We start from the raw sequence: 23851 nt of genomic DNA, 5'->3' as shown, positions 1-23851 counted from the left end.
ACAGAGCGTTGTATTTCATGAATCTCAAGTTCATCTGAAATTTTTTATTCTCATCTAAACAGATAAGAGGTTCATTCTCTTTGCGTGATGCATTCGTCGGCTCTTCATATTTTTGTCTTTTTCAATTTATTGCACTTGTATTGACTTAGCAGATTTATTCGACGATAAAGTGTATATTTATAGAAATTCCATCTTTGTCTGATCGAGATGCTCCGTCATATACAATCGTGATTTTACTTTAGCTATAGATTATGAAAAAGTGTTTAAATTTGTTTTTTTTTAAGTTTAATTTAACTTAAAGATTCTTGTTTAAATGTGTTTAAATATTTCTTCTTTAAATTTTTTAATTTAAAAAAGAGTTCTATTAAAAAATTTATACTTTTTTAAATAAATTAAAGACGAACGATTGTGGAAATAAAGCTTTGTGCAACGTTAAAAATAGCTAATATAAAGAATTTATAAAACGACAATCTCTCTATAAGTAAAGAATATCTAAAATATTGTAGACTAATAAGGTATGTTCTTAAAATAAAATTATCTTTTTTTAAATAATCCGATTTTTAAAATAATTATTTAATAACCTGAAACATCGAATATATTTATTATGATATGACTATAATAAATAATTAGTTGAATCACTGGAATATTCACGATTTCATGAATCAGGTCGTTAATTTTAACAGCGATTTTACATCTGACTTTTGTGCATCGGATGTAAGATTTCCTAACGCAAAGAATTCAAATTACACTGGCTCCTTTGCCGTGATAGCAAAAACTTACGAAATAAAACGGGACGCAGTAAAATGTCTGATCTCAGCGAAACAGCGAAATCTAAAGAATCTCTAACATTTCGCGATGTTCGCCCGAACGAAATGGCAAGTCGTTATTAGGAGGATTGCTTTTTATCATAACGTAGGATGCCTCCAGAAGCTGAGCCTGTAGTGATTGCTAATGCCGCGAAATGAGGATAATTAATGACTCCTTCGCGTTTCACCGCGAGTCCGCGCGTTAAACAGCTGACGTATGTGTTAGTGAGACTTCGTATAACGACTTATGCGACAGAAAAGTTTAACCATATACTTTGGGGAAATCGCGGAAATCGAAAAAGGCAGTTATATAGCGCTCATATAGCGCTTATATAGCTAGTATATATTTTTTTGACAGCATAAAATTTACTGCGCCTGATAAAATTGCGTTTTAAATCATGATCTTAATGGCTGGTCAATAATTTACTGTGTCTTACCGATAGAATCTCATTATTACGTAATGTTTATCTCGTAAATTATATTGATCAACCAAAAAATTATATAAGCACGTTTATAAGGTATTAAATAACAAGATATTATACGTAACACACAACATTGAAATAATTATACATTGAAATAATTATATATAGGTATATGAAACGTACCGTTATTTTATTTTCGTATAACTTAATATTATAAAAAAGCGGTTGCTAAAAGAAATTATCACGATGTGTTTATTATCAGTATACAACAAATATAAGTATTAATTGTTTAATATAACCATTTACAATAAAAAAGGCATCAACCCATCACAACGTGTTACAAGTTTTGGCGCTGCCAATTTGCTCTCGCCGAATCACGATTAATGCATTTAACTCGATGAAAGAGCCGGGTTCGAGTAATTTGCATTAATGAAACGTCTCGCCTTTCTCTTCGTTCTCTCGTGTCCGACTGTAATTGAATAAAGCAATTGTGTTAGCCGAAGCGACGACCGCGTTCCGAAGGCCGCGCCGCGCCGCCGTCTGAGAATTTTCCTGACGCGCGACTCGCATATTTCTCGATAGTTTCGTCGCGCGTCGCGTGTATCCTGGCCTGCATGAGACATACCGGGCGATCCGACGATTAACGTTCCGCTTCCGGGATTTCAGTTGCGGATGATTAAGTCGAATGATTAAATTGTGCGTATCGTATGCCATAATGCTGGAGGCTGGAGGGTTACCACATCTGATTGCTCCGGATAATTGTCTTCACTACGCTATTAGAAGCCTCTTGATGTCATTCACGACGAGAATTTCCAGTGGAGTACGAATTGATTCATACTTTGTCTTTTTTAACACGACTTTCTTTTCTTATAAATTTGATTTTGTTTATATTGTTATTGCTAATGCTTCTTCTGCCTAATTAATTTGTTCTTAAATAGATTTCTGTACTTTCGCGATTGACTAATATAAAACGCTCATCAGACCAGTAATAACGCATGATATGTATATAGAATCTTGAAAACTTACATTTAATCTAAAGGGAAACGTAAATTAATATGTTTTGAAAGAAAAATCTCACAAAAGTTGTTTGATCCCATAAAAAGAATAATGATGGATCCTATCAAATTAGGTATAACTTCGAACTAGAAGAGTGGATCCATCATGAACATATGGTGAGATTCATCAGGTCGCGATGATTAAGACGGGCAGGGCATGTGGTTAGAATGTGGAAGAGGATAGACTACCGTATATAATATTAAATCAGAAACTGTGGGAAACAAGGTCCAAAGAAAACCAAGGAGGAAATGGATCGATGAAGTTGAAGATCTGAGAGTGATGAATGTGCGGAACTGGAAGAAAGTAGCCAAGATAGGACAAGGTGAAGGAGTATTATTCGGGATGCCAGAGCCCACCAAGGGCTGTAGTGCATAGAAGAAGAAGGAGAAAAAGACTTTTGCGATTGATATAAAGTAACAGTAAATAAAATGATACAAATAATTCGTACGAAGTATGAATGCATATTACATCACGATTTGTGAGTAACACTCTGTCTTTCTTTGATTCTTAATCAAGTAAAGAACTCATTGTTAAGTTTAAGATTATTGTTTTCGGAGTATATTATATATAAATAATTCTCTGCAATTTTTTCTGTATTTCGTGAAAATTTCCTTGAGTTTTTCCCTTGAGTACGGAGGAAAATTAAATTTCGACGTGCTACATTCTTGAAATCCATAACAACGTTGACGTACGAACGATCGATCGCTTTTGTTTTACCAAGTTTCTAGTAAATGGAACTTCTCCGAAGCGAATTACCTGACGAAATCTGTGCTGGCGCGTTCGCAATCATCCTCTCTCTTATTTCGCGTTTTCCTATGGCCTATACCGTAGGTCGTTATTTATGCATTCTCGCGAGGGAGGAGGGTCGATGGTCTCCGGTAATTCGCGCGGCCCGATCGACAGACGTCGTGTCACGAATTCCTGGACATCGCGATGTCGGTCAACAGCACCCGTTGCTGTCGACATATCTCGGTCCGAAATAGGAATGTCGAGGGAATCGATAAACTCGCTCTCCCGCGATATGTAGGCTGCTGCGCCTCCGCGCTCTCTCCTCTCCCTTTTACGTTCTTTCTTCGTTACCATGCAACCTCCCAGCGCCAGTGCGCGGTTCGCGTGTTCATCCTCGAAAGCGTGAATGCCGCGTTTGTTCCACCGCGAGAGAATTGTCGACCGCGAATACAAAACGATGTATTTAAATGCCAGACGGAGAGTTTTTAGTAAATTGAACAAAAGACTCTGACACAAGTCAATGATAACATGTTACGATTATTAACATGCGAAGGGAAATAGAGATAACAGTGCATAAAAATAAATAGATAATTAACTTCACCGATACTAGAATGAATATCGTGAAGTGAAGCTATTGAAAAATCTCTTTGTAACACTGTTATTATGTGACTTTGAATTTCCGTCCGCAAGTATATATGTCGTAAAGTTTTGCTGCCGTTGGCGTAATTTATCGGATGCTTAAGCATCGTCTAGCTTGCTTGAGCCTCGCGGCATCATAGTTGCATATGCCAATATGAATATACGCCTATATCTTTGTGTGCAAACTCGACCGGCTAACCGGAATCAAATAGCCAGAGGCCTCATTCTGACCTACCCAGAACTTCTCGTCACGTTCATGGCTACGGCTCACGGCTCCGCGGATGCAACGTTTAAATTCATGCTACGAATCAAGCTGCTACGTGTACCAAAGAAGCGGCGAGATCGGCCTAACGTTCTTTTGCACAAACGAATGCAAAAAGTGCCCACATTTATCATTCCCCGTTATTGCTATATTTCGTCGTTGAATGTCCCGCGGAATATCTTTCTGGAAGACTAGCTTACATTCATCTGTCGTCCGTTGTATTGTAATATGAATTATTACCTGCCCGACATATTCTCATCGTCTGGCGGTAACATAATAAAATCTTATATAATAATTTATATACACTTTTACATATTCCGGGCAGATATGAATATCACTGTACTTTTAAAAATATTTTTACTTTTATTTATACAGCAGAACATAAATCATACAGTATTCTCGTGGCAAGCTCCTTCATTTCTCAAATTAATTAACTTTTTAGTCACTGCCATAAATAGACAATATGGTATTATGAGCGACGGATATTAAAAGAACGAAAATATGGTATATTCTTAGTTATAGAGAATGGATTGCCTGAGACACTTTATTTCAACTAATTAAATTATTATCAAAGATTAATATTTATGAACAATGTAGGGGAAGTTCGGATGACATTAAAATTCAGAGATTCAACAAGAGTCTATGTATCCGCGCGATACAAAGGGAGTTTGGAAATTGATCCTTTTCATGGCACAAAGGAATGCAAAATTCAACGATGGCTATTCACTAGTTTAATATTACAGAGGCGGTTTGAGGCTGGAGAGAAATTCACGCGGGACGTGGCTTACTTATGGATTATTTTTTAATCTTTTTCCAGTAATTGTCGAATTAATGATTGGAGAAGAAAAATAGTACTGACATGCATTTCTTTTACATAGAAATGCCATTTCCATCTTGACATTGCATTCTAAATGAATATACAAATTTTATCTGAATATATATTATATTACTCATAAAAATATAGTAACGTTATTGTGCACAAAGCAAGATAGATGAAGAATAATAATAAACTTAAATCATTTTACCTATCGTCATTGCTTCTCGTTGATTAACGATACTCGCCTAACAACTTTAAAGCGTTGCCGTGATTATTGACAAAGTAATTATTAATTAGAGATTGTTGTGCTTATGTTGTTACCGTTATGATCATATTAGTCGCGTGCTCGCAGCAATCCACATGAGAATTTTGACCTACTTCACAAACTACGGTGGATTATTGAATCTTTGATAGCGTCGTGAACTTTGGAAATACGATGTACAGTACCTACATTCGTGTAATATCCAGCATTCGTGTATTGTCCAATGAGAAATGCATCGAGATGGCAACCAAGTGTGTTGCATTTTATATTTACGTATTCGTTGCTTGACATGAGCTATATTTGCAAAGCGATGAGCATTGAACGTTAAACGATTCTAGTTTTTTATTTTAAATACTTTTTGAAAATATGTTAATTATAAAGAAAACATTATTTTTAGAGTTAATTATTAAGAAAATTTTATTTTTAGAGTTCTTAATATCGATGTTGAAGTTAGAGATAGATAGATATATAAGATAGAGAAAGAGAGAGAAGTCGAAAATAGCCCAGAAAGCAAGACATGCTTGAAAATTCGATGCCCGTTTCACAGCACGGAAGTGTACGATAAACCGTTTGGGAGAAATACGCGCGGAATTGCTTCTTGATACGAGCGATTGCCTTTCGTACTTGTTTGTTTCACCGAAAACGACGAGTCTCGAATTTAAGAACGTAGACGTGGTTCTTATCACATCTTTGCTAAGTACTGTCCACCGTAAAGCTCCATTTTCCCTGTTTAGACTTTTATGTTTACACCGTTGTGTTTACTCTATTGTACACGGAAACAATAAAATTGCCCGCCGTGCCATTTAATCTTTGATTTTGCGATATGTACATATGTACATAGTGCATATGTATATTGTCTATGAATAAACAATACCGCCTATGTGACATTTTTGTCCAAATGCACTTTTTGATTTCGAAATTGTTCCGTATCATCTTCTACAGGGTATAAAGGTCGTAAATGAGCACACATATTATTTACAGATAAGTTTCAATGTTTATTCAAGAATGTTTGTCACATAGAATAGATAGTTGTCGTATATTTTACTTTCGGAACAGTTTTTTGTCTCTCCTAAAAACTATATTAATTGTCATATAAGCGATATTGTTTATTCATCGACGATATGTATGTGTGCGAATAAAAATTTATTAGAATATTTAAAAAATAAGTTACATGTTATATGCATACGTAAAATGTGATTTATTAAGTTAATATCTATATTTAATTAACAATATTTGTTTATACTGTATGACTCATACTGGATTGCTTGTTCAACATTATAAACCATTTTTATTTCCAGAGTGTTCCATAATTTATAAAAACTTTTCGAAGAATAATTTTCTCGGGGAAAATATTTTCCTTGTAACTTTTGTGATTTTGCTTTCTTAATGAAGAGAATCAATAATAAGTTTTACGAAACTCTCTTTCACAATTTTTATTCCAGAAGAACTCAGTTCTCTTCTCTCCGTCGTAATGCTAAATTTTTCTAAGAAAGATCATCGTTACAAATTTTATAAGGCTCTGGAATGTTTATTATGTGTAAAATCTTTCTTTCTTTACTTCTAGGGATATAAATGCTTGACGAAAAAAAAAAGAAATACAACGATTAATCTCGGATGTGCATGCGAGGCACCGAAATTCTGCCGTATATCTTCGAAACACGAAATCGCGATAAACTGATCTAGAAGTAGATGAGCTGCTCAGAAAGCTGCTCCTCCGTACGGATGCCCGCGTCTCGTTTTCGTCCCGCTGATCTTGTATGCCGAGTGTAACGAGTTCCGCGTGCTATCGCAAGCTTGCGGGCTTACGGAGCTTACCGTAGCTTTCTTGCGCGATCTACGACTCTCTCGTGCTTGCTCGTTTTTTTCATTTTCCCTGTTTACACTTTTATGTTTACACCGTTGTGTCTACGGTATTGTACACGGAAACAATAAAATTGCCCGCCGTGCCGTTTAATCTTTGATAATACGGTGACATGAATACTTTATTATGCTCCCTTCCTGGTGGGTAAAAATTGAGTGAATGTAACGTATAAAAGGGAACCGTAATCCGTTCGGGTATAGCGCCGGCCGCTGGATGCTGCATACACGATAAGCATACGCTTTTGAATCAATATGTATAGGTGCGTATATATATATATGTTTTGTTACTATAAAAAATAATACTTATAAGTCATTTAGAAGACATAAAATAAATATATTTTGCTTATTGTTAGTTTAATTACAAATATATATATTTATTAGAAATATATTTATATATTTCATGTTTTTTCTGAATGCTTTAAGTATTGTTTTTTTAATAGTATAAAAAAATATGTATATTGTATATGTGAGCAGCCTCCATCGCCGTTGTAATCATTTTATTCGACGAAGTTTCTTGCTTCTAATAGCATAAATGTCATCTGACATTGATTATTTTATGATATGATGAAACACAATTGCGCATGCAAACAAAAAACTTGAAATCATGGGGATCAACAAAGGATTGATAAATCCTGATTAAAGAGCGTAAAACGTGCTTCGTCGTAAAAGTCTTTCTGAATCCCATCGAAGCACTTGGTTGTCTCGTGCTCTAATAAAGCTCGTTTAGAATAACGAGAGTCGTATGGTGACTCCCACCGCGATAAAGTATTCACTGTATCGTACCGTGCGTAGACTGATCAAATGGGCGTACTCTGCTCATAAAGATCTTCCCTCCGGCGTGTCACATGATGTTTAATAGCGGTGTAAATTAATTGCGTTGATAAGAGATACGTAACTGTATGCATGTGATATACATCACGCGCTAACGTGTTGTATTATTGCTGGATGTAAAACTCACTCTCGCGTAACTCTCGTATCCCTCAATTGAAATTTTTTTCTTTTCTATAGAGTATTTTTCTCTCTCAACAACCTCGACATATCTCTTTGAACTATCTAAAGTAGGAGAAAAGTTTCTTGCTCTCCGTTGACGTTGCAATATACTTATATTTGTGTTTAATAAACGCGATGATTGGATTTCTTATTTTTTTAAATTTATACACCGCTAGACGCGCAATGCCTCTCTTATTTATCTTAATTTATTTTAAAAAAATTTGCCATGTGTGTGTGTTTCGAAACAAACTTATCGATTAATAGCAAATATTTCAATTTATGTTTGCTTAACGTTACAATTTTTTCGGATGTCTTTCTCTTGGACAAGTAAATTTAGCATGAATTCGAGAACAGCCCTTAAGATGCCAAACCTCTTGCGGTTTGGAATATGGATATCTTCGACATAGATTAACGCCTATTTGGGGTGTGCCGGGAGAACAATGCATTGCGTTATATATTAAGCTTAACACATGATGTTGATTGATAGAGATTCATCGTTCGAGATACGTCGCAGAGCACGTGTTACCTAGGATCAGTAATGGAATCGCAATTTATCCACAATGCCTTCGTAACGGTCTTCCTTCAGTCGAAACAAATCACCGTGATTTGTAAATGACGCTGTTGTATGGCGTTCTCAATGGATCGTACGTTTGCTCAGTGGAGTAATTGACAATAGATTTCAATTTGTCATATTTATGATGTATTACATATATTCAAATAGCATATTACAGATATATCGTAATATGCTATATGCAAAAAGAAATAATTTACATTTTTTTTTATTTTAAAGAGAAAACTTCTGAAAACATAACGTCGATAAATTCTCGATTCTATACATTTTTTAAATACATATAAATAGTATTAACGTAAATAATTTATTACTCCCCCTTCTCTCTCTCTCTCTCTCTTTCTTTTCTTTTCTTTCTCTTTTTTCTTTCTCCACGTATTTAAAAGTAGGGCAAATTCAAAGATTTCATTCGTAAGTTTATGCAATAAAAATTTTGAAGTACGCTGGATAAATTCTTCTAAAGCAAAATCTAATAATTTGTGAAAAATGTAATAAAATATTTATACGACAAATGAATTAACGTCATGAGTTGTTAAATACATTATATGACATACGTTATCATACACAAACATTATCAACATTTTAGGTAATAGTGCGAATTTGTATTGCATGGTATTCCAAGTCGGTATAAATTGTGAATTTGCGCAAATGTGACTGAATGCTTTAATTGAATGCAGTGATTCTCTAACGAGGCATACTTTTTACTTTTTGTCGACGCGACAGGGACGCAATTCGTACGCGAGTCGTCTGATAGTGGATATTTAAATACGGCGTGGTGATACACGGGCGTCACGTGTCGCCACGTCGCCGTAATTACAGGGTAAGCTAAACAACGCTTCTCTCAGACCGGCAATCTTGTAATTTTCACAACGGCGTGACAATATCCCGTTACGTCGTTCGTGCAATAAACGCCGTCTACCCCGAATTACTTGTTAGTCATCGATGCAACACGAAATTACGCTCACGATAACGGACGAAAGTTTCTCGAAACCAATCAAACACTTCAATATTTTCCCTTCTGCCATTGTTTTCTGTTTCAATTAATTTGTGATGACGATAGCTCTGATTCGATTCGACAATATAAAATTTGTGTAATTTATTAATATTCCAGTTTTTTAATATCTTATATAATATATATATGTAATCTTTCTTCATTTTCAGAATTATATGTCACTTTTCCAATATCTCATAATAGGATACTAAATTGTATTCCGCGTGGTGTAATAATGCCGCCATTTCCATTCCATCATATGACACGAACGTTCTGCCGTTCGTGCGCTCTTTGCAGCGACATAAATCTCATACATTTTTCTTCTGGATGGATAGCAATTGTTTATGAGATAACAGTGCTTCTAGCAGCCCGACTACTTATGGCAAAAATAACAAACACTTGCAAACTACTTAAGGTAGTTTCCCTGAGTACTCAACGTGAAATACCGTTCAGCTCAGTGTGAAAGTCTACCGCAGCTCAGGATAAATGATTTTCATTCTCCGGACGACAAGAGTGAGACAGAATGTCGGATTAAGATCGCTTTGAACGTCAATTTGATTATACGGAGGTATACTGTGTGCGAAATTAATAGTCGCTCGTTTGTCCAATTAAATTATTATCACTTAATCGAATAGAGATTCGTCGAATTTATTTAATGTAATATATATACATATAAATGCTACACTGAGAAAAAAATGTTGTTAATTTGACTAAACTCGTTTAGTTGGTGTGATTTGTTTAATGTAAATATTAATATATTTAAATCAAATATACGTGAGTAATATCAAGAAATATTTTATTTTATTTTATATAATATTTGTTGAATTAACAAATGTTAGCTTGACAGCCCGTGACCGCTGCATTTAGTTGAATCAAATAATATTTCTTTGAATCAACGATTTTTTTTCTCAGTGTAAGCTACGCACGCATATTTGAAACGACAAATCTTGTTTTGTCAAATTAATAATGAAATTCCAATGGATGGCCGTTACACGTCTTCACATCAAGCTGCAACGCACGCAAGTGTTAGAATTGCGAAAGGTATTAGAAAACGATATAACATTCGAGTATCTGCTTTCGATAAATTTCGAAAAGTCGCAATTGCTTCTCCTTCGTCTTGATTCACTCCGCTTTCATCTAAGCGGAATTTTCGTGAAGCAGGTCGATGTTTCGCGGCAGTACGAACTGGATCGAACGTTGTTCCCCGGGAACGCTGCGCTGGCACACCGCCCAGAAACATATTATGCCCCCGTTCGCCGAAACTCTGGGCAGAGATGCTCCAGAACCAGGCTCACGCTGCGAAATATCCGAAAGCTTCCGTAATTCTAAGACTCGACTATTCCGACCAGCTGGAAATGAACCTCTCGGCAGCGATAGCTTACTCGGATTATTTTTGCAGCGCAAATAATCGAACAAATATCATTTTGAACGCCAAAGATTGTATATATAATTATTCTTTCGTATTTTTTATTTTCCTAATTTTTTAGTAAAGTAATAAATTTTAGTGTGTAATTTCAAGGGAACTTATAGTTTATCTATAATAAGACAATTACTTGCTGACAATGATATTAATTATTAATTTTATACACGTATGATAAACTCAATCGTAAGTTCAGATTTTCCGCATAAATCCTTTAAATTCTACTATATTGCGCTATTTAGAAGGATTGACCATCTCTTTCGAAGGGAAACCAAAATCAATACTCTAGTCGTGCCGATGCCATGCTCAAGTTACTAGACACCCAAAATCCTAAGCAAGTTGGCGATAGTTTCACTTAACTAAACCGTGTATCGAATCAATTTCCACTGGACGAACTTACCTATATAGTTATTCTCCAATTCAATCATCGCATAATTTCTCAAAAACGTTGTAAACTTTCCATCTATATAGCGATATGCCAATTACGTAAGCAATCGAGAAATATTAATATTTAATATTTCTCCATTGTCTTTTGCTCTCGGATATTTACGGACAATGCTGAGCTTTTTTCTCTCGCTTCTCTTTTTTTTTTATATACAACGAATGTCTTAGCTGTAATGATCCATAGATATTGTAAAACATCTTGTTGCAGCAGGATATTACTTCGTACGAAATTTTCTCCCTCGTTTCTCTTTTATTTGATAAGGATAAACGAGATGAGGGCAAACGAAGTTCTTAAATTATACACTTGGCATTAATCACATTAGCGGACGAGTATAATGAGAAATTAAGCTTTCGTGAATTAATATACGCGACTAATTACCAGAGAGACTAATTACTCCGTGTAACAGGACGAGCGAATCAGAATACTCGAGTCTCATTATTTTTCATTTTACATTTATTTACAGAATTTTTCGTAAATTTAATTTAGCAATTCTAATTCGAGTCCACTTGCAACGGTCTTCTTTGCATTAAATAATTATTGTATTGAAAATATTCTATTCTGAAGTATATACGATATTTCATACATTTTCGCGACAATCTTTCAAATACGGAAACGAACGAGTACGGCTGATACGATAAATGTGTGTGCGCATCTATCAATGTGTCAATAATTCTGTTATAAATCAATCTCGCGAGTGCCTCGTAAATAAATCGGAAACTCTAGACGGTGCGCATCATGATAATGCAGTCGGATGTCTCTTTCGCGGCGCATTCAACACTTTAAAGTAAACACTCTGAACATACGTGTATCGGCATCAGATACTCTCTCGAGCATTCCATACTGAGTGTTTACGAAAAATAGCGCTTGTATCGACAAGCAAATATATTTCACGATATATCAAATCGCGGCTGGCAATTATGTCGAATTTACGTAGTGCACTTTTGGTGATTATTCCAGATTAATCACGATAAAGCGATAAAATAGTGATTCATGAAGATAATGCTTTTGCAGAAATAAACGCATTGAACGATAAAAAAGATAGAGTCACTTTTCATTTCCGTTATCCGAAATAAATTAGCTAAATTGAAATGTTCAGTACATTATGCGTTATCATATTTTATAATTTTTATCGGTTTACAATTAAATGCACAAATTAATCTTGCAGTAATTATAATTCCAAAACAGAATTGTTCTTGCTTTTTTATTCTTCATTTTCGAGTTATAAACGAAGTTATAAAAAGTCTCAATTTAGGTCGCTTCCACAGGCTATAGCTTCATTATAGACAAACTTTTTCTTCTCAGTGTTCCCTAATTTCTTTCAATTTTCTTCAGCGTAGGCAAAATCCCGAGAGTTTCTTATTCATCTCGTGTGTCTATCGACATAAGAATTGTCTTGTTGTTCACTTTTGATGATAAAATATGAATGAAAATTCGTTGAGCCGGGCACATTTACCCCGGATGATTCATCTCGAGTGAACCGTACGTGTTCTCCTTTAGGCACGCAGAGACGGGACACGCATCCGTGCTCTCATCAATCTACGTCGAGTAGCGCCATATCGCCGTTTCGATTTGCGGCTTGCCTCTCAATGCCGGGTACTCATCGGCACCGAGGCGGCGCAAAAAAGGTCCTCGACGTCGAACGCGCCGTCCTGACCTGACAGCCCGGCATGATGTGACGCCTATATCGCCATGATTTCGGGGCTGGACGACTTTGGAAAATTGCAGATTGACGTGCGAATTTGGAGCGTTTACATTGATACGGGAAATCGCGCGAGTAATAACTAAATTCGTTCATTTGTATGCGAACAGTCTCGTCTCGACGATGCGTCGTGTCAAATATGTCGATCATCAAACGCGTCCGGTTGCTTCTTGGTAAAAAGGTTGACGGACAGCCAATATTTTTTGCAAGATTTTCACTCGCAACTCTAGATTTCTTGGCATTCGCCCTCGAATTAAGCTTCTATTAAAGTACGGTGTACGTTAAATTGACCGGCAAACAAACTTTGCTCTTTCAACTAGTTTGGCGCTGATGTATACACAACCTTCAAAATTCTTGATTACTCAACGTCTTAAATCAAAGAAAGAAATATTACGTACCCAAACATAAGTTATTTAAAGGTTATTTTCTTTCTTTTATTTATTAAAAAACCGTGCATCATTGCATTCACAATCTGCGATAAGCTTTCTTCGCGTGGCTTATCTCAGGGATTTTTATTTGCGGGCATCACCGGATTCGCGTTGCTATTTCAATTTGCCGACTGCCACTCAACGCTGCCCTCGTTAGGTATCAGCGAAAGTAATGGGACGCGGAGTAAATTGCACGTCTGACGCGAGTCGTCGCATTAGGCCAGCTGCATCCAGACTGCATCCAGGCAGCGACGACGGCGAAAGAGACGACCGAAATTCTGCGCCGATAGTTTCGCGCTCGCACGTTTCACTACGTACGTCAGCCAAAATCTCGTTACTGAAGAACGATATTTCAATCCGGGAGTTGAATAGGTATATCAGTTTGCAGATATGTCTCTCTACAGATATATTTTTTATTAAATTATTGTTATCGATTATATAATTACGTATTTTATTTCTATGCAGTATATGAAGAGAGATATTCTTCTATTAAATATAGAAGAGATATATAGAAGATATATTCTTCTATTAAAAATATAAGAAATATCCTTTTATTAAATATAAATCGATATAATTTATCATATCGTAACTCGCGGACGTTTCGATAAATTTGTCCGACGCTTCTCATTTTTCATCCTTTCGCAACTCTTGAAAGAAGGTCGCCTGATTGACCTAATATTAACATGTCTTTAGCAGACTGTAACCGTAAATTTTTCATTCGACGTTTACGACAGTGTCATTCGAACTTGCCCGATGTAGTTACGCGACTTGAAGAGGCGGCGGCGCGCTAACTTTTTCCGGGTTATCTTTGAAGTTGCGATAAGTACCTAGCGCGCCGTGGTGATAAAAACTTGCGATTTCTTACGTGCTGTACAGGGGAAGATAACGTTGTAGGTGTTGAAGGGAGGTGTCGACGTAGGGAGCTTAGCTAGTAGACGCGTTATCCTTCCGCAAATGGCTCCTTGTTAGAGCGGCAGGGGGGAAAGAGGGGTAATAGGAGGCACTATTTCCTATTAAAGTTACAGAATGCTCGCGCCGGAAAGTTCGCGCCCGTAATTGCAACGACTTGCCGTTGTAATAATGCGCCTCTGCCCGATGCAATTTACGCTTTAACTACAACCCCGCGTATTATTACGCGCGGCGGAGAGAGAGATATTTGAGAGATTATTTTTCGTTATCTTCGGTTATGATCATCGGTTATGAGCTTCGCGCAAAGGTGCTGCGCGGTCGGTTTCTCGTCGCGTTATCGGAAGGCCGTGGATAAGGACGATATGTATATTTCAATTCCCATGATTCTGATTTTCCGCGGTTGCTCTTAACGCGCAATCACCGCCACCGTCGTTTTAATACTCTCCACTGCTGCGCCAACGAAATTGGCAATTTGCAGACCAGACATGTTATATACATCTTATTACATTTTTTTCTAAATGGATTATATTACCGCGGGCACTACCGTGCTTCGAGTTTATCTCATTTTTATTGTACCTTTACCTAAGTACTTTATTTTTTATTGACTCGGAAGATATTTTCGTTTCTACAAAAATGCTTTAGGATGTCAAATTTCTAAGATCTGTGAGATTAAAAATCTTAATAAATACTTTTGTCTACCTTAAATGTTTATAGGATATGTATGGAATATATGGTTTTAAATTGTCAGTATGTGAATCGATAAAAAATTAAACTGCTTAAAACTTTCCTTGATGAAAAATAGATTGACTCAAGTATTTTTCTTCTCGTCAGAATCTTTATAATAAAATTTATACGCATTGCATAATTAAACATTTTTGTAAACACTTTGTATACTCGAAAAACGTTTATTGCATAAAAATATGCAATCTTCATTTGCACGTGAAGAGGAAATATTTACGCTTGAAATCATACAAAAAAGAATAGAGACCCACACGCAGATATTATTATAATGCTCGCTCTTTTTCCAACTTTTCCTCGTGGGATTTTCTTCATACACGCTCATTCGGTTTTTCCGGATATCTGAATAAACGAATAAACAAAGATCGCACCAAGCTAGAAAATTTCATGCAACACAGGGTATTCTACGGTCGCGATCGTAAATGCATGGTTCTTTTCCACGTAGATACTCCGATAAGCCGATTTCGGCGAAGCGAAAAGAGTTTTGCCGTGAAATCGGATATTCGGGAAAGTAATTGCGAGAATGTGAAGTTATTATCGAAAAATGCAAAATAAACTCCCCACATATAGCCGTTTATATTTTATGATATGTGTCTTGGATTTTTGGCACCACATAACAATAAATAAAGATTTAAATAGAACTAATTATTTTTATCTGCAATTATTTTTGGGTTTAAATCGGTCTAGACTTTAATTTTGTGTGTGTATATCCAAATATAAGCGATTACCACTACGTGCATGCAGCTCTAACGCGATAAAGTTAGATTCGCGGAAAGTTACGGCGCTGTCTCTCTCCGTCGTTTCTTTTTTTGTTAATTAAAGCGATTGTCATTATTTTTTTTCTAAATAAGTAAAAATTAGGAAAGCGAGAGAGAAAGAAGGGCAACTTGATTTCGTACATTACGTAAGCAAGTGACGTGGATACGCACTTATAGGTCGCCAATTCAATCGTCAATGCAAACGAACCGGACAGGAAGCATGTTATAACCGTTAACCCTTTGAAGGATCCTTTTGTGCGCGTCAAACGCACGCCTGTGTACACAAATAAGCCCCGTATTGAATATGCCAAAGCCCGGCCTGCATATGATGTTGGCATCACACGAGAGAGGAGAATTGCAGTCGGAGAGAATCATATGTTACAGTTTAAATGCCCCGCAGATATGTGCAAGTAAATAATACCGGAAACGAGAGAAGGTACTTTCTGTTCCGAGTGAACGTCGAGACCGCTCCGTTGAAGAACAATATTTCCGGGTTCGGCAAGTCTGAAACATTCGCGGTGCATAAATCGTGCTTTTCCTTGCATGAATAGATATTTTTGCAAACTCTTGACGATGTACTCGTATATGCGGTGAATATTATGAAAAACAACAGGATATTTCTCGCGCGCTATAGCTTCCTCTGCACGATCTAATGTTTTACGTATCATAAAACATAAAATATCGATGTTAAGAATAATCAATATTCGAGAAACGTATTGTACGTTTATAACATAAATCCGTCGATGGTATAAAAATATTGCAATTTTTAATAATAACACACTAATTCTGTTTAAAAATTTTAACAGTATCCGAACTGCAAGCAATTAAAACTGAAAAATTTTTTATGAACTAGTATAAACATATATATATATATATAGATTTATATTGTATATATATAAAAGGAAGTTGCATTTATCCCAATTTTTTATAATATTTAAAATATTAAATATTTTGATGAAAAAATAAAATGTATTTTAATTTAATTTAAACAAATTATTATTCTCTTTATTAAGTACGCGGTGGAACGTGGTGTATGCAAAATTTCGACGAAATCGAAGCGTGCTATTCGGAAGCATAACTCGACACTTTCCACTAACGAAGAAAACAATGCCACCCCAAGAAACTATGCGGGACCGAAAAGCCACTTTCGAGGCCGACGATGTGCGACCCCAAAGTTAATTCGCCGTTTTTATCGGCATCGTAAAGCGTGGTCGGCCGTATTGCGGTTTCCACGAACTCGAGCACGTGCGCCAAACTATTCCTTCTTCCTCCTCCTAGACCAATAATTCATCGACGTCATAAGGAAAAGTCGAAGATACGAGTCGCTCGCGTTCTGCGCTTTATGTAAGTCGTAAAGAAAAGCGCATGTATGAAATACAGCTTGCATCGATATCTCGATTCAGCGTTACACCGATATGACCAAGGGTTTACGAGAAAAAGTACTTAAGATAAGAAAAATGATTTCAAAGAGAAGAGAATTTTTTGTATTTCTTATCGATTAATACATGGAAAACGCATTTGAAATGGAATATATCAGTTACATATATATCAGTACAATGATGCGCTAAGATATTTATGAGCTTTAATAGCTGCCCAATAAATTTCTCAACTTTGCATCATTTTTAATTAAAATAGTTTAGTTATCTTTATTTTAGTACTATATATAGTTAATATTTAATTATTGTTTATTTTATTCATATATAACATACATTTCTAAATTACATAATGTATTTTTCAATTTTATATAAATTTTATATTAATATGATAGCAATCTGCAATCTTTGTAGCCTCTCTTTACATTTTTCTTAGATGTAATCACACATTTTTGTGCCGGAACGGCAAGAAACGTGTAGAAAAACAAAAGGATATTTCTCGCAGAAGCAAGAAGCAAAACTCAGCGAACTAACGCCTGCTCGTTAATCTAATGCGTACCAAAGTAGTCAAGTAAGAAAAAGAACAGTGACTGGGAGCGACAACTCGTCGAGCTCGAAAAGTATGAAGGTGACGACGAGAGAGAGAGAAAGAGAGATGAAGAATCTTTTACAGTTCACAGCCGGCGAAGACGCGTGGTAAAAGGGCGCGAGACGAAACGCGAAATGGTGTCAAGCGAAGTTCGCCGTGACGACGCGATGAGATGTAGTGTGTAGAGCGAACTCGTTCGCGATTTATGGCTCCCAAACTCGCATTTGGAAGTTGTAAATCAAAGGGGGATCGTTGGCGATCGTGACGACGCATTGCGGTTTAGAATGTGCTGCTAAATCGCGATTCTATGTGTTCTTGAATAATCTTCGATTTATGAGAAAATCTCGAGGCGTTCCCGCGCGGAAACTTTATGTGCCCCATACGATTTTTAAGATCACATAAAATTGTTTTTAATTCCATTATTCTTTATCTGTTTCTTTTATTTATATTTTTTATCTCTTTTTTAATAATTTCTTTTTTTTCTTTTATTATACAGGATTATTTATACGTAAAGGATTTTTGTGTTAGTATGATTTATTAAATATTGTTTGATTGGTTTATGAAAAAAATAAATATTATATCAAGTGTATAGTGTATAAGATTGTCAGTAACTTTTTTTTTTACAAATTAAGTACTCTCTTTTGTCAGTGTTATGACCAAAGTTGCATCGATCAGATTTCGTAAAAAGATTGTGACATTAAATATTGAAACACAAGCAGAAAATGCTAGTAATAAAAGAAAAATAATGCCGAGAAAGCGGAAGGTTTCAGCTACCGCTTGGATCAATCGGATGTTATGTACCGAGTATACTTAGTACTTTATACAAGACAAGAAATCCACCTCGACGTCCATAACTTCGAAACCTGATGTGTACTTCGCGCAAACACCATCAAATATTCGATACGAATATATGCTCGCCATAGTTTAATTTCCAGTTGCGATTAACTTTTGAGAAGTGATATTTACAAGTACAACCACTGCGAATTTTAGTTTGATATACACTGAGAAAAAAATGTTCTGCATTTTAGTAAATATTAGTTTGCGTACAACTGTACTCTCCATCTGTTAAAATGAAGAAAATTGAGTCATAGTTGTATGCAAACTAATATTTACTAAAATGCAGAACATTTTTTTCTCAGTGTACCCATGTATTTTTCTTTTAACATAAAAGATGTGCGTTTTATAATATAATTATAAATGAGAAATTATCGTGATAAGCAACATGAATGCTAAAAATAAGAATTCGGGTTTTGCACAAGTAATAATTAACGTATATAGATACCGTTGCAAATAATTGCGTATATAGCATAAGTGAGAAACGTTTCCTTGAAGACTGATAATGGAAGTATAAGATATTTAAAATAATGATTTACAATTTGCAGAAAATGGAATAAGTGACGCCTGTAATTTAATGCCAGAGATAGTTTTAATTTTCACTGTTCCATAATTACCATCGTAGATTCAACCCTAATTTGCTCGCGAGCGCTCATCCAGGGAAGATTTAGGCGAGAAGTCAGCGGTAACTTTCAGTTTGCGACTCCAAATCGGGTCCCTGCATCGTGTTTCCCTTCGTAAGATAGCTCCGTGTTCTCTTCGGCTTCTTGCAACCGTGTAAAATTCATTTCGAATAGGGTGCCACGATAGGGTGACTCTTTGGGGGAGAGAACCATTTCCGGAATGGTAAACGAGGGCGCAATTCGGTAAGTGTGTGAGGAAAACGAATGAGAGTCAGAGAAAAATAATGGAGGGAAACGGGCCTCGCCTGTTTCCAAGTTTGTTTGTGACAATCCGTAAAATTTGTCAGATGAACGGTGTTTTCCCTTATTTTCAATGTCATAATTATTGAAATTCTTGTTTCAACCGTTCTAAGACGCTTTCTGAAAGAGATTTTATTTCGCTGAGCGTTAGTTAACAAAGTTACGTGTAAAATTTACGGTTATTTTTGCTAGGTACTACAGCTGGCTTAGTATACTATTCCCACGAATTCCCTAATCTAGAAAATATGGACAAAAGGTCGGCATTCCTTTCTGAGAACAATTCCGACTATGCAAACGAGCAGCGCGAAAACGGAATGGAATAAATGTACAATGAAAAGAAGTGAGGAAATATAATAAGATGCGCGCGGAAGAAAAGCCGAGGAAAATAGTATTCATTCTTGTACGGATTCACGGCAATCCGCGATCATTTTCTAGTTCATTGGCATTTTTTTATTTCCGTTTTTCTGCCGACTTTTTTGTGAGAGAAGAGAGAAAAGTCACGGTTCGTAAAAAATCTTTTTTTAATCTTTCATCAAAGCGTGCCTTTTACAATTGTGTTTCCATATTCTTCTATGTAAAACGTAATGGATATCACATATTATCTTGATTGCAAATATTAGGGAAAAATTTCAGCGAAGTGTTACTCTTTTTGAAATAAAATCTTACTTTTTGCTTAATTTTCAAGAGACTTTTAGACAATATATTATAGTCAGTTATCTAAATATTGTTGAAAATTACAAATTCTTGATAGAAATTAACTTTGCAGTTTTATTATACAAAAATATACTTCAAATTCATGTAACTGTAACACGTCATTAGTGATGTGTTATGATGTTTAATGGATAATGCCGTCTATGTATTATTTACATATAATAAAAATCAGTAATAAAAAAGAAAAGATAAAACAACTAGAAAATGTTTTATTATATAACATTTTTGAAAATAAAACTATTTTTTCTCCATCAATCTATGTCTTGCTTCTAATAAATTTTAAGACCTAGACTCGTGAAATTTTGGATGAAGCATTTGGTACAGGAATAGTTTCCTGGTTTTACGATCTGCTCCAATTCCTGCGCTTTTTTATTTTTATGAGACGTGGGGTAAAAGGAAAGCCACATATATTTCATATATTCTCCTTAAAAAAAGTTGTCGTAGGTAATTGATGATTTTGCTTAGAATCTTGTATAAATTTGTCAAAATTTAACGTCAAACTTATGTAAAAACTATATTTACAAAATTGGTCAATTATCTATCTAACAGCTATCAATAAAATTATTAAACAAATAATAATATTTATGAAAAACATATTGCAGTTACACTCGATTCTGTAATGTATCGTTTGATTTTGTTTTACATTTATTTTCAAACACATAGATTTAGCCACGAACTGATCTAACGAAAAACCTATCGATCGCTTTATAAACTTATTTTCGTGGAAATTGCATGAAAGCGATATATTTCCGAAGCGTTTCATCGAACATGAATCCTCGCAACGGCAGAATGGTTCCTCTGGCAGAAGTTCCTCCCCGTGAGAAATGTCTCAACGGCGAATCGTAAAGTACCTATATCTATTCGATTCGAACAAGGGTTGGCAGATGATTATAAAAAATCTCAATACTATATAAAATAGAAATCGGGTACCTTGATAGTATTTCGTAGGAATCGTAATTTTCCAACAGCGGAAAAATAAAAAATTCTATTTGCCAACTTAAAACTTATACCGACTAAGAGAAAATTGAAGAAGAATATCGCACGTCCATGACAAGCGGGCTAGTTTTACAAATCCCATGATCGTTTTGTAAATCCCATGATGGTTTCGCGTAATATAACATCAGGTTGCAGTTCTTTCTGTTCGAGAAAAATTTATATCCTAAAAGATTCGACATATTTTCTTCATAGGGATGAGAGAAAGGATAGGATTACAGATAGGAAGCTTGAAGTTGAAAATTTTTATTTTACTTTGTATTTCTTTTTACTTACACAATGTACAAACACGTTTTATATTTTACATCATTGTGTCAAGGTATATAAATTTGGCATATCGAAAAAACGTCAAAGTCACTGAATGTTATCTAAGCGTTACCGCAGAAATGGATACAAATTGATGTTGCGCGGCTGCAATTGCGGTGGCAAATAAAAGTAGCTATCGCAAAACGCTGAATTCATTAAATTTCCGCATGAACGATTAGAGACTACTTCGATATCGGCAAACGAGTACTGGCAGTATAATCTAAAACGATTTACGACAATGCTGTGTTCTAGTGGAACAGGAAATAATGCCTCTGTTCTGGCTGAATGTGATTTGTCGGCAAAACTTAATCGCGGATTTATCATTTGTCGCACAATGTTATATCGTTTGATTAAGATTTTCGCTCTATTTTTCTATTCACTGCAGTCTATCTTCTTAATACACTTTGCAATTTTTTAAATTAAATTTTGAGAGAACACGGTTAGATAATTATTTTAATATAATTTTAATTTGGTATTTATATAATTATTAAAATGCCCAGAGGATAACACTTAGAAAACAGTAATAGTTAAAAAAGATTTTGTTAAAGAATATTTCGAGTTTAAATAAAATTTATTGATGTAATTTCTTTCTACTTTTTCTATATTGAAGGTCTCTAAATGATTATTTAATGTTTCAAACCTTTTGATTAATGGAGAGTTACAAAATTTAAGTAACTTGTAAATATAATATGTAAAAATATTACTCATTATTTATTATATATGTGAAAGAAAAAGAATGAACGTATACACGCCCGTGAATTGATTTTCTAGCACGAATCTAATATCGTGCGAAATGGCATTTGATATCGAAGTTTTGCAAGAGAGATTACGAGAAAGAAGTTACGATTTGTGTTTAAAGGTTGCTGAATATCAAGAACATTCACCAGTATAGCAAGAAGTAAAGTGCATAAAGAAGTGCAATACTTCACTATTTAGTCTGAAATATCGTAGTATATTTTATAAATGTAGAATGTTCTGAAAGCATCGGTATGAAATATTCTAGCTTGTAGGATTGTGACATGCGAATTAATCTTGAGATATATGCAAATAGACCATCAGAGGGAAATTTATTTTACCTTTAACTTGAGGAAGATATTAATAGACCTCGCAAGAAAGGCATTATGTCGTACTATATTGCTTATAAGAGGAGAATAATATTCGATTTAAACGTAGAGGTCGTAGCGCAACACACCGATCGAAATTGTTCTTCAAACGAGTGAACAGATAGACTTGTACTTTCCATCAAACGTGTTGGCCCAGTACAAGAGCCGCCGGTGCACGAAAGCACCGGTGAATAAAAGGATACATCACGCTCGTTATATCTCGGTAAGGTAACCAAAGATACCTGCCCGTTCGAGCTGGATCAACAGGTAGCACTTGCCAGGAGCGTACCATGGGAATAGCATGACGAATACTAGAAGTTTAAAGCGGCGATTCGATCGATGAAGAAACGCTAAATTTCCGTTTCGCTTGTTAAATCGCTCCGTTGGTATTTTACAGCAACACCAAGAATTATAATTCCAAGAATTTCATCCTCGAGCTTTATATAAAGTCATAATTATGAGATTAAAAATGTTCGCACACACTGCGAAGCGATAATAAATGTCCTTACAGATGTCATATTTTTGAACATTCTAATTTAATATTTTGAATAAATTGACATACTTTATGTATATTATTTAATGTTTTTAATATCAATGTACTTATTATCGAATTTGAAGAGTTTATAAAAATTAAAGTCAGTTTACTGCAAAAGTGTAATACAATTTTGATGAAATTCTGACATCGTTGAATTACAGCCGACAAATCTTTTTAACTATATATATTGAATGTTTCGATGCATTTTAGTGGCTCTTAACGACGTTCGGCGCGAAATGACCACTTAATTAGTTTGAGGTCGAAAATAGGGGAACAGAAGCTTTGCCAATTTTCCCCGGCGTTTGTCCGGAGCTCAATATCGCGGCTACGCAGCTTCGCGAAAGTAATAACATGAGCAGCTGGCGCCCAACAGCTGTCCTTTATGAACATGGATATCAAAATGGAGCTCCCTGTATCGGGAGCTACGTTTTTATATGACGCTTCGTTCATGAACCATTCACGAGATATTGTTACATTTTGATACTCGCGTCCTCGAACTTTTTCTTCGCCGGAGAGAAAATATCATTTCAAGTGTCTGTATCGGACACACCCGGTGAAAGGACTGTCGTGGCACAGATGCGATCTGTACGTGTTTTTCTTTAAGTTATTATAAAATCGAAACGTAACGAATAATATCTAAGATGTTTAAACAAGGGGAATCATATATGTACACAGAAAATTTCAA

The 23851-nt window shown here is 35.4% G+C and overlaps 1 protein-coding gene across 1 annotated transcript in view; it reads left to right on the top strand.

Moving 5' to 3' along the window:
• The window catches only part of LOC139787566 (furin-like protease kpc-1), a 217406-nt gene that overhangs the window by 88341 nt on the left and 105214 nt on the right, over positions 1-23851 (top strand). The window lies entirely within an intron of this gene.

The sequence above is a fragment of the Temnothorax nylanderi genome, unplaced genomic scaffold, assembly GCF_030848795.1.
Source record: "Temnothorax nylanderi isolate EJ_2023f unplaced genomic scaffold, tnyl_v1.0 TNYL_tig0010_pilon, whole genome shotgun sequence".
Lineage (NCBI taxonomy): Eukaryota > Metazoa > Arthropoda > Insecta > Hymenoptera > Formicidae > Temnothorax > Temnothorax nylanderi.
This window is presented reverse-complemented; position numbering and strand designations above follow the sequence as displayed.